This window comes from Gobius niger (assembly GCF_951799975.1).
Source record: "Gobius niger genome assembly, chromosome: 7".
NCBI lineage: Eukaryota > Metazoa > Chordata > Actinopteri > Gobiiformes > Gobiidae > Gobius > Gobius niger.
This window is the reverse complement of record NC_136858.1, coordinates 12,214,741-12,227,566: the sequence shown is the minus strand read 5'-3', so window position 1 is coordinate 12,227,566 and position 12,826 is coordinate 12,214,741. Positions and strand designations below refer to the sequence as shown.

At 40.5% G+C, this 12,826-nt stretch overlaps 1 protein-coding gene across 2 annotated transcripts in view; it reads left to right on the top strand.

The window, feature by feature from the left end:
- Nucleotides 1-12,826, top strand: part of lzts2a (leucine zipper, putative tumor suppressor 2a) — an 86,287-nt gene that overhangs the window by 35,970 nt on the left and 37,491 nt on the right. For both annotated transcript variants that reach the window (XM_079559910.1, XM_079559909.1), the window contains one exon: nucleotides 7,473-7,590. The gene's annotated coding sequence lies outside the window, so the exon portion shown is untranslated. The remainder of the gene's footprint in view (nucleotides 1-7,472; nucleotides 7,591-12,826) is intronic.

Below are 12,826 nucleotides of genomic sequence, written 5' to 3'. Positions count from 1 at the left end.
TAAAAAGCACTGAAATGATTCTATCGAGAAAAGCCCTGTGTTTTGTCAAACAGCAGTATATTATTCCCCAAGCAATCGTTTCCATTCCCTTTGCTGACTCTGTGGCCGGTCTTCATCAGATACAGCAGATCTATTTCAAGTGCAGGCAGGGACCGCTCCTATTGTTTTCCCCTTGCCCATAAGATGAATCAAGCACATTAATCACAGCCATTTGTCTCCACCGTGAGTCTATGAGGTCAGTCCTCTCGCTCCCCCAATACAAAGCAGCGATATCAATGCTATCTTTCTTCAAGCTCAAACACCGGGTGTTTAATCTACTGTCTTACAATGAAAAGATGGGCAGCAAAAGTGGGCCAGGCTTCAGGTGGAGGAATATTAAAGTAGCAAAGCAGCTTGACTTTTCTTGGAAGAATGACATTATCATAGCAGCGTGTTAGATACTTAAGTCGGCTCGGATAAACCTGTGGCGTATTATGTCCACAGACATTTCTGGGGGGAAAAAAGAGACCATTCCAAAAGGTTTAAAGGCCGCAACCCCAAAAAACAACCACACAAACAACCCGGGACTCCCACTGTGAAATAATGTAATCACTGTTACAGAAATAATGATGATGAATATAACACTTTCTACTCCACTACATTTCTATAAAGGCTCCAAAGCGAAAGGTTAATTGAGTCTTTTGTTTTTCTCATATTTAAAGCCTTTATACAGAGCAGTAGGTGGCGCTGTACAGATGTACTGTCAAATGCCACTGACTGACAACAAGGAAGAAGGTTTGCCCCATAGACGGTAAAACTAAGAATGGACATGTTGTGGCCCTCTATTTCCTGTAACCATAAGGAGCTGGCAGTTGGCTCCAGAAGTTTCTGGCTCTTAAGGACTTCATTAAAACAATTTCACGCATATAAGTCTATAGTCTATATAAGTCATTATTGAACACAGGCTTGTCATCCCTACATCCATTGTTTGCCAAAACATGCGCAACATCGTCCTTATTTTGTCCTTTTTACTATTTTTTATTTTTTCCTATATAAGACAATGGAGCTGGCTCCAATAAAAACAGTCAAATACATAGCTAGCATGAACGAGCTTCGGCTAGCCCATGCTGAACGCTATGGGGATAGCCATTCACCCTCAGACCATGGTTTGTCCTCGGGCTTTTGCTGTACAGAGGGTGAATTTGGGTGCATTTTTGTATACCATCATTGACTTATTTAAACAGATTTGCATTTTCTACTTTGAATACTTCAGTATTTTCTACAGCCAATTAATTCTAGATTCAAGATGCACTAGGAAACTTTTTATGTAAAAAAAAAAAAAGTTGACATTACTGCATGTTTGACCTTTCAGAGACCCAGCCTATGCTTGGGTGGTTAGCATAGCACCTTTACTTACCGTCCCGATGGCCTGTAGGACGCTCCAGGATCAATAGTTTATTAGGTTTTCACTGCTGATTGAACTGTATCCATGATAACGTTTACATTCCATTCCGAAAACCAACAAGAGATCCTAAAAAACCTTAAATAAAATCAATGCTGAAGCATCATAGGAGCCACAATAGTGCACATTTACGTGGGCTAATTTGACTGCGCAACTTTTACTTTTATTGCAGTACTATTTGACCAGTCTGTACTTTTACTGAAGTAATGAAATCAAGTATTTTGACCCCCGCTGCCTTATAACCAATGTCATGTGGCCAAAGTCATGGTGTGTGGAAAAGTTCAGTGATCTTTGCTAAACTGATTAAGGAGATGTAAGTTTTGTTTGTGAGGAGTCCTCGCTTTTACATTCACTGAAAACCAGTTTCTTGAATCTGCAAGTCACTTTTAAGAAAGTCCAGTGGTATCGGCAGATGCTCAAACCTCAAGTATCGGGACTCAAAGTTTGGTCCACGTAGCACAATTGATTGGGGCCATGAAATGTTTGCACAACAACACCCTACCTTTAAGCTTTCTTTATTGGCTAAACTTGCGGGTCATTGCTTCGTGTTGATAAGGATTAGCTTTTGTGGACATACATTGTGAGATGTTGGAACGGCGATTGACTGTGGTTTACTCAATAAATCTGTGAGTTTGATCAAATCAGTGACGGTGGATTTACTGCTCAAATCCACTCAGGCCTGTGAATGTTTGAACCGCTGGATTACCAGATTACTGCCTGATATTATAACTCTGACCTGGCATTGTGGTTGGTGCCATATCCCTCTTCCTGTCAGCTCCGTTGTTGGTTCTCATTGAGTTTAATGCTGTTTTATGTTAATATATTACTAAAACTGAAGTTGTACGCGTCTTTGAGCTTTTGTTGTTCATGGTTACATTATGGTTACATTATTCCGATGTTTGACACCATGACAACAGAGGTGGCAGTAAAGTAGTGGTGGTATTAGAGGTAATATCAGTTGTAGCAACTTCAATCCTACCGTCATCACTCTACCAATGGAGCTTAAAGTGCATGTGACACATTAGACACATTTTTTGCTAAAACATAGTTAACACAATTATATTTAAGATTTAGCTAAAACATGTTACGCAGCTTTCTTTAAATGACCGTTTTTGTGATGTTTATAGTTTCACTTCCTTATTGGACACTGACAGGAAGTGACATAGATAGAGGCAAACAATTTTAAACTGTTGCCGTGCCAACCATGTGGGAAATGAGTCAAACTGCTGTGGAACTTAACCTCTATCTATGTCACTTCCTGTCAGTATCTTAAAAATTCAAATAAAAATAACTTTTCTGCCTAACATTTCTTCCTTAATTTGCTGCTTCACTGAAATAAAATGATAATTATTTACTTACAACTGATGTTATCCATTTAAATAAATAATATTTTCAAAAACACTAAAGTCTGTCAGGTGCACTTTTCGTCCTATTCACTTTAATGGGATTTTACTGATTTGAATCTGTTCCAGAACGTTGTACAAGGCTCTTTTTAAACCATTAATTGCACAGAAATATCACATATACTCTAGATTTTCTTCAGCAATGCTTTCCTGACAGAAATTCCTGACAAAAAAAAAATCTTCATTTTGCCTGGAGAAATTGTGACATATATTATCATAATTAGATGTGAAACAGTTTTGGGTCTTTTATCTGTTGTTATTTGCTTCTTCTGTTTGTCTGCTGAAATGTCAACAGTTTGGACCTGGAAGTAGCTTGGTTATTGAGTGTGATGTCACACTTAGAGCAATAGTAAGTAACTCTTGCCCCTAGAGACCATTAGCGCTACTGCAGCTGTCGTAGCATGTTGCTTTTTTTTTACTCATTTATTGTCCGTTACAGTTAAGACTACACTGACAGAGGGAGAGAGGGATATTGTACATCCAATTACACAATGGAGATAATTGTTTTCACTCCAACGTTTGAACTGTTTAATGTGGCTCTAGCCTGCAATTAGCAGTTAGCCTGTTAGCATCTTCTTTAAGATTCTATTAGTGTGTATTGGAGACTCCTACCCGGTGGCAGGGAAGTTGCAGCTGTGGTTTTCTGGCCTGAGACACCAGGGGGAGATGAAAGAGCCCCCAATCATTCCATTAACACTTGTATTACCCCCAGAGGGACTACGGAAAGGGTTTATTAAGGTAACAAGGTGCTTAGTACTGCTTTAACAGCCCAATATTGAAATCACAATTATTCAACTTATTATTTGCATAACATTATAAAATACATTTAAAAAATATACCAGTTATTTATAATACCGTATGTAGTGGAACAATTGCGCAAACTACTGTGCCAAATCCCGATGTTTATGCACTTGTGTCAAGAAGGCTACAGTTTACTCTATAAATGCATAGACTTTAATTTCCTTTCTTGATTATAGAAATACACACCAGGTCTCTGGGGCCAGGGCTACCCCTGAATAAGGGATTGTGGGACTTTTCTGGTTGAATGAAAGTTGGAGCAGTAGTAGCACTTAGTAAAAGTACTGATAGAAGGGGTGGTAATAGCAGCAGCAGCAGCAGTAGTGTCTGTGATGTTTATTGTGACTTGACTTGTTGGTGACAGTAGCTCAGAGACACAATAGCACAATAGCAGTGTGAGATTGGTAGGTGTTTATCTACACTGGGCTTCTACTGCAGTGTGTGTTGTTGTTATCTATAACTCCTTTTGGTTCATCTGTCTGAAAACGCTTTCGGCAAATTAGATTTCTCTTCACTGCTTGAAAACCCTATCTTCACCCCATCTATAGGCACCCATCTCTACATATGCCATCTTTGTCTCTTCAACCCTCTGATGGAAGTTTTTCAGTCAGTGACCCTCTCTTCCCCTCTCACATTAAAGGCCCTCCCCGTGGCGAGGACATATGCCGCTCCCGCTTCCTGATCCGCCCCGCCGCGCGCAAAGGGATTAATAATCTCGAACTAATCTGCACCCATGGGTCCTGCACAGGTCAGCTCCACGGTGGGCCTATGTGAAGGGTGTTGCGTGAATTCCCACAGAGCTATGGCTTTGTGAAAATGAAACGACGCCATATGAGGTTATTATTAGCCCGACTCATTAACTGATCGCGGCTTTGATATTGTGGACAAATTATGTCTCTCACAATCTGAGCCCGATGAATCCTGGAGTTGTCATTTTACCATGGAATAACCTGGTCATTCAGTGTGTCATATGTGTGATTTTTCAGTTACCTAAGGAAATGATGTTGTCCTGGAGAAACCCTTTGAGACATTATGGGGCAATTAAGACTCCTGATCTTAAGTAAAAAAGTCATTTAAGGCACGATTGCGAAACAAATGTGATTTTAATTGCCCTACTGATCAGCCGGTCTTTGTATTGATCTTACTTACCCCAAGCTCTGTGTGCGTTACCCGCTGGGAACGATTAATGTTGGGATCCGGTTATTTAGATAAACCCATTCTTTTCAGGCTCGCCGGCTATTGCTGGTGAAGAGGAGGGGATGGAGAGACTGAAAGGGGTGTTGGTTCTGCTGCAGATGTGGAGATCGGACAGCATTAGGCTAAAAGAGCTAGGGGATGTGCCATGTCTGCTTTTTCTCACAGGCAAAAGTTGTTGTCTAAATCTTCACACAAAAGACGCAAGACATTATATACATCAGCTGATTTTCAATGCGCTCAAACAGTTTCACTTTAGTTTTTACCGTGGGCCCTAAGATTATGATTCACCCACAGCGAGCTTTAATAATTGTAAAACCGGGTCATCTTGACATCACTACCCTAAACTACAGGATACATCCGGATGTTTTTTGTTTTATTAGTTTTAACCATGGTGCAACATTGCACTTTTGTTTAAAACATATGTCTTGAGTAGAGTTTCACTTCATTCACTTGGTGTTGGTCGTGTCATCCTTGTTTCTTCTATTGCTGTATCTGCTCTTCCTGGGCTACGCTGCATCATTGGAAAAACAAAACACAAAACTGTCTAATTTCTAATAATTGTCTAATAATTTCAAATGATATAACGTAAACTATCAAGGCTCAGGTACTCAAAAGAATGTATGTCAGCCTCAAATTTGATTCTGGTATCGATTATCAGAGCCGATACCCACAAAAATATATATCTGGTATCGGCTACAAATATCTGATACTGAACCGATACCAGTGTTGGCTTTCACTGCTGTAAAAACACAACTTTCACTGACTAAATATCAGTGAATATGGGCATGCTGTATGTCATTTTGAAGCTCAGAACCTGGAGAATTCAGAATTGAGCTTAGCCCTCGCAAAGGTATTTTGATCGCAGCGCAAAATGCCACAGCTAGTAACGGTATGTTAAAGTTAGCGGCATCAAGCTAATGCTAATGTAAACTAATCAAGGCTGAGATTATCATATTAATCATTATAATAATCAAACCTTTAAAGCCAGTCATATATTTAGTGTAGAAAAGTCCAGTTATTATGTTTTGCCATCACAGTCTAGATCATATTGATAGATATTGATCTCACAATGGAGAAAGGAGGACCAACTTTTTCACTCACAGCAACTCCTTTTGAGAAAGTCTCTTGGTATCAGTTAATATCGGATATCGGCAGATACTGAAACCCCCAGTATTGGTATCGGAACCAAAAAAGATGGATCGGTGCTATTCATGAAACCCAATTCCTCCACGTCACAAACGGTGTCGTGAGGAATCCGTCGTCTTACTGCGTTACTCTGAGTAACAAGCGCCTGGTCAGCATCTGCTCTCTCTGACATCTGGCTCCGGGACGCCGGGATCGATAATGGGAGGTCTATCACTTATCAGGCGGCAACAAGCTCCAGCAGCGTGACCTCATCACGGTTATCCAGGGGGGTGATAGAGGAGGTAAAGGTGACGAGATCTGGAGAGTCGGAGAAGAGAGGCCTAGAAACAAGTGAAAAGGGGGCAAGGAAAAGGGTGTCTGGGCTCCATGATACGGAACTCTTATAAAGAGTATGAATTCCAGAAGAAATAAAACTAAGACATTTTTGAACTATTGAAAAAGAGTTAATAATATTGGACCTATACTCTTCAGAGCTTTTTACCATGTTAAAATGCTGTTCTCTCATCAAACACAGACCTGGCACCAGACACCAGACCTTTGAGTCATTTTTGAATCTTCCCCAGTGGCTGTTTTTAGCAGTGCGACGGCAGCCCCCTTGTCCCGCTAAGCTTAATCCTTTCATTGTGGAGTCAAAACAATCGCCATAGCTTTACTACAGCCATCTGAGCTGCATGGGCATTTTTTTTTCTCTTTATTGAAACGGCTGCACAGCAAAGGGGAGCAAGAGATGGGGGGGGGGGGTGAATATTGTATTTTCTAACCAACAAGGTGTATTATGCACAATAAATTATTATTATTATTATTAGCAAATACTGAAAAAATCAGAACCTTTTTAAGATTCGATATGTAGTCATTTGGAATAGTTGATTTCCAGCAGGTAGAATAAAAATAACTATATAGAAGCTCTATTATGCACAGTACTTTGATATACTTAGTGTACTTTAAAGACTATACTGTTTTTTTTCTTGCAGTGTAATGAAATGTGTATTGTTTTTCTGTGTACTGTAAAAGTCGACATTTGTGAATAAAGATCTTTGCTGTAAACCATTTATATTGATGGTGAGCTAGCAGCTAGGTGTTGTTTACATTACTGTGACAGTATTGCTCAATGAACATTGTGAAAAGTACTCATGAACCTATATCTCTGTGAAGAAATAGAGATCTCTTTAAAATCTCAAACATCCAGGTTGGTTTTTACAGGTTTTACATTTTTAGACTTACATGAATACACTTTAAGAGGTCAGAGTCAAACATGGAGTTGTTTACATGTTGAGGGGGTCACCATGTGGGGGCAGTGTGGGACTTCACCATCACAGTCTAAAATGCAGTGCTTTGTTGCCATTGAATGACAAAAAGGAGGCTTGAAACTACATAGTCCAGTCCATGAAGAAACTATAGGTGTAAAAAGTGTCACATACTTATATACAGGTTGTAAATTTTGTCTTATTATTCTCTAAAGCTTAACTATTACGTCCTCTCTCTTCCAGATCAAGCACTAAACCACCCACTCGCTGCCCGGACTTTGGAGTGAGCTTCCTGGGATGACCGCGCTGCTCCCCCTCCCCGCGCCCCCCTCCGGACCTCCGGGACGGGCTCCGATCTGAGGTAAACGTACAGGCACCCACGTCCCCACAAACAGACACGCCTCGGACCAAACCGCACCGACCGTTTTCATGCCTTTGAAGTGTCCGCTCAGGGACTCCTCGGGGAGATGGATGATGGCGTGTAAAAGCAGCGGGGGAGGCGGGGCATGCGGGTCAGGGGTCAGGGTTGGGTGACAGCAGGTGCGCTCGTGTGTGTATTTCGGACGCAATCTAATTTACTGGGCGCTCCATTTGCTCAAGATGGAGGATGGGTTTTTTTTTTTCATGCAAATTGGAACGAATACAGTGATTTTTCATAATCTATCGTGCCACAAAGGTCCTAGTATTTAATTATCCCATTACTGACTCACAGGAAAACATATTTTTGTCCCCCGATGAAAATTAAAAGCAGCATAAATTTGCCACGCATTCATGAGAAAGAGCGGCTGCAGTAATTGTGGGATGACATTTTCTACAGCTGATCTGGCTCGAGGCTACGACGTTGTCTTGCACTATTATCATTAAGTTGTATCTTATCTCGTCCAAGTGCGATTGTAGCAGACTGAGTGGCCAGCACTTTTATTTTACAGGAAGAACAGTGCTGGGTTAAATTCCCAGGTGGTAAAGTTTCATCATGATAGGGCCTTTAAAGGGATATTTCAGGATTTTTGACATAGGGCCTCATTTCCTAGTTATCCAGAGTGTTGTGATTTCTGGAGATTATTATTTTTTATTTAATTCATGCAGTCCTTATATTTGAAGAATTTAGTGGTGCTAGCCTAGTCCATGTCTATGGTAACTTGTAGCCTGCATTAAAAACAGTCTGACCCAGGCACAGTGAACCTGAGGCAAATCACTTATAACACCAGACTACCCAAATAAATGTCTGTGTTGACTGAATCATTTTTGAAATACAACCATTTTGCATTTAAAAGAAGTTATATTTGAGCTGCATCAGCTTCCTGGTTGTAAGCTACTCAGCGGCGGAGTGATCTGCGAGGTTACTGGATCTACAGTAGTTTGTTTACCTGTGGCCGGCATTATTACACGTGGAATTCACAAAGGAGCTTTCTACAAATCAGATATGGCAACATTTGGAGGACGACCCCATGATTTTGAAGAGGATTTTAATGCAGGCTACTGGTTACCATAGACATGCGCTAGCCTAGCATTAGCCTAGCACCACTAAACTCTTCAAATATAAGGACTGCATGAATAAAAAACTCCAGAAATCAACAACACTCAGGATAACTAGGAAATGAGGCAGTATATATAAAATCCTGAAATATATCCCTTTAACAATACTAAATCAGCACTTAAACAAGGCCAAAGCGTAATGAAATTTTGAGGGATTTTTAGCTTTTGGCTGTGTTCGCAAAAAAAAAAAAAAGTGTAAAACCACAACATCATTAGCAACAATATCAACACACACTATCAATATGTGATGAATTCAGTGATGTCGTCCTGCTGTTGTTAGGGCAGTGTAACCAGAACTGCCAATATTGGACGTGGAGTTTCCTACAGTTCGTAAATCCCTGAAACCGTGCCTTATCTTCTGATACAGTCCCCACAGTGCGGCCTGGAGGATGTGTTGCAGTGACAATCAGAGAGAAGCAGCTGTCTTCCTGCCCCCTGTCCGGAGCGTCCATTACCCCTTTGCTCGCTCCTTCCTTCCTTCCAGCTGTCCCCTCTCCCTGTAGCGCAGAGATGCCCACTGCCTGCTGCTCACTTCAACAAGGTCGCTTTACGCTAAACTTTCTGTAACTCTTGGACACACGCCACAGCGCAGCAGATTGTTTACAAATGCGGTTTTGACATTCAGAGCAACCTAATTGTTGAACGTAACTTTTGGACACTGCATTGGTGTTTGATGCTTTCAAAATAAAATCTTGTGGCTTTGCTCTCTGCGCCTACAACATTTCATTGTTGTATGGATGGGAAGGAAGCAGTTGAAAACAATGCAACAGTAAAAGCTAAAAGTGTTCTCTCTAGATAAGACTGAATTTCACTTGGTGTTCAACTACATGTAACTTATATATAATAGGAGGTGGTTAATTGTGTCTTGTAGGTTTAAAAACAATGCAACTGGGCTCACATTTGTGTTAGAGTGGGACGTTGGCATCTGTCCAAAAACGTTAGTCCTGTTGGATTGTTTTTAAACCTAGAGGGCAGGGCGCAATAGGAATAGCAAGTATTCAATAAGGAGAAAGCTATAATGAAGGTACTTGAATGATCAGATCATGTCCAGTGAAGAAGTATAGATGGGGGGATTTCTCTCTTGCTCTCGAGCTGCATAATTAATCACAATCAAAACAAAATTGCAATTTGGTCACAATAAGCAAATGACAAAGACTGCATTTATTGAGATGATACAATGGCCTCTGAAAACAACTGCCAACCCTGTAAGTAATATTAAAATTAACTTTAGCAGTTCATATTTCAGTCCCCTATCTGATATTCATACTTAAAAAATGCACAATGAGGCTTATGTTGAAATCTAATTGCAGTAAAAAATACAGCAATGACAAAATCTTTCAAACATGCGCATTTGGCAAATATCCCTCATTTTTCAAGAGACACTTCCCTAAACTTGTGACTTGCAAAGTCATCATCCAAGTGGTCGTCATCCTTTGGGCATCCGCCCCCGTTGTTTCCCAATAATTTACTTCAGTGCGCGGGACTTGGTTTCCATTGTGAGCGTCTGAATAGCCCCTGAGTCACTGTTCGCTTGGCCTTTTCGAAATGTGGACAGTGTGAAAGAGGCCACTGTTGTGTGTCCTCCCCGGGCCTCTGTAGTTATGTCGCTACAATGATGTTATCAGTGAGGGCTCTATAACTCTTTAGAAGACCCCTGACCCCGCAAAGGCACACAAATGTTGAGCCGCATTTGGAACAGAGATTGTGTTACCTGGAGAGCGAGGTCTGGATGGATTACAGCTGGACTGCTTTGAAACTTTATCTACATTTTGCTAAAGGCGACATGTTGTGGATAGCTTTTTGTAAATATTTTTTTAAGCAATGTAAAATAATGTAATTTACAGATGGGAAATGGGCTGCAGCAACATTTACACTTCCGAGAATGCATCGATAGGATTTGGAGGGAACATTGGGTGGTGAACTGAGAATGGCTATTGTCAGTCAATAGCCATTCCATAACAGGCAATTTAAGTTTACATGAGTTCAGGAATCTTCTATGGACTCACAAGGGCACGTCCTAGATTCAGTTGCATATGTAGAGGGTTCACCACTGAGACTGCCTTACTCTGAGTAACCAACGATAGCGGTTTGAGTGGTTTGTGTTGTTAGACCTTAGCGCGCCTTTCGAAGCTCACGGCTGGATATATTTGAAGGACTTGTGGGAATCTCATGTAGTGCCCTGACTGGTTCCCCTCATATTTATCCTGGAAAATCTTCTCTGTTGCTTCTGGTGCTCTCACGTTCATATCTGGCCTCACTGTCCTGTGGTGTTCCCCAAGGGTCAGTGCTGGGACCAATCCTGTGTGCTCTAAACTTGATACCTCTTGGCAAGATGGTCAATTAATTTAAGGGTGTACCATACAATGGTATTGGCCCCCCTTTAACTTTTTCGACATTTTGCCGCACTATAGACCATAAACATAAATATATTTAGTTGAAATTTTAACACTAAGTGACACACAATCGTGAAATGAAATGAAATTTATACATGATTTACATTTTTTTATATAAATAAAAAGCTGAAAAGTGTGATGTGCAAAAGTACAGGCCCCCCTTTCCTTTTAGTGCAACCTATTGCCTTTAGAAGTTGCCTTATGATTTCTGAATGATCACATGTTGACCCAATGACTAAATAGAGTCTACCTGTGTGTAATCTAATCTCAGTTGAAATACAAATACTTAAAAAATTCAAAATCATGTATACATTTTATTTCACTTCATGATTGTGTGTCACTTCGTGTGTGTCTTAAATAAAATTTCAATTAAATATATTTATGTTCTTGGTCCATAGTATGGCAAAATGTCGAAATGTTAAAGGGGGGCCCATACTTATGCATACCACTGCATACCACTGTATATAGATGATATCCAACAATACTGCTTCTTTGATCTTGAAAGTCTTGCTTGTGAAAGGCGCTCAACAAATAACTATACTTACTTACTTATACTTACTTTTATTAAATGAGATAAGAAACCACCAGCTATGGGTATTCTGCCTGGTCATTGCACATTCAACACAATAAATTAAACACAAAAGTTATTTTGATACATGGTAAAAGTCTACGAAACGCATCATGTTGTACTTCTCTAAGTCTTTAGTTAAATGTCACTGGCTTGCGCTGTTACCCAGTCCTGTAGCAACTCTGCACGTCGTGTGCAGTATCACTACCTGTGAGAGGCTGAAACAGAAGCTGCTGCTGACTCACACTGACGACATGAGTCAAGAGCTTTCTGGTGTTCAGCCCAAGATGGACCCCATTACCAGCAAAGTGCCAGCTCAGGCCGATAGACACTTTCCACTTAGGTACATAGCAGGAGGGCAGAGTGGCAGACTGGTGTCCGCTACATTAACGCTTGGGTAAAGATTAACCAGTTGCCAATTCCCCGAACAGATCAGGCAAAACATCTTTGCCACTGTCAGCGGAATAGCATTTATTGATCTATCTGGCTTTAGAGCATTTTGACTTGGTGCTACTGGATTTTGTTTCAGCTGTTTAAGATGATGTTGCATTATCTAACCAAAAAAACATGAGAAATGGGAATAAAGATGTGTTTCGGTTACCATAATAAGCGCTATAAGCATAATACCCCCTCTTAAAGTGGTGATTTTGTGACTGCCAGCTGTTAGCATTAGCCTCCATTGTTTTGTTTTTCACCTGGCTCGCTCTTCTCATTTTTGGCTTGGGCACGTCTGAATAGAATAATAAACTCAAAAAGGGGTACATGTCCACTGTGTTCTCTGGCTTATTTGTTTAGCGGCTTAAATCCAAAATGACATCCGTCATTGTTGTTGCCAGGTACCAGCCAAGCCTGCTTAAAAGCATCTGAAAAACCCATAGAAAATGGAATGTATTTTACTAGCATTTAGTGTGTCTACTCTTCTCCTTCACAAAGAAATTAGATCAGATATGGTTGGTATCGAAGCTTTGTCATTCTAAAGGATTCTTTCAAAGAGGCAGCCTACCAGATTTACTGGATTGAACATGGAAAACAGCTTTGCCAAAACTCTTGTATAGTTTTAGTTTTTTTTTTCACCTGCAAAACGGTCACCTGGTAACTAT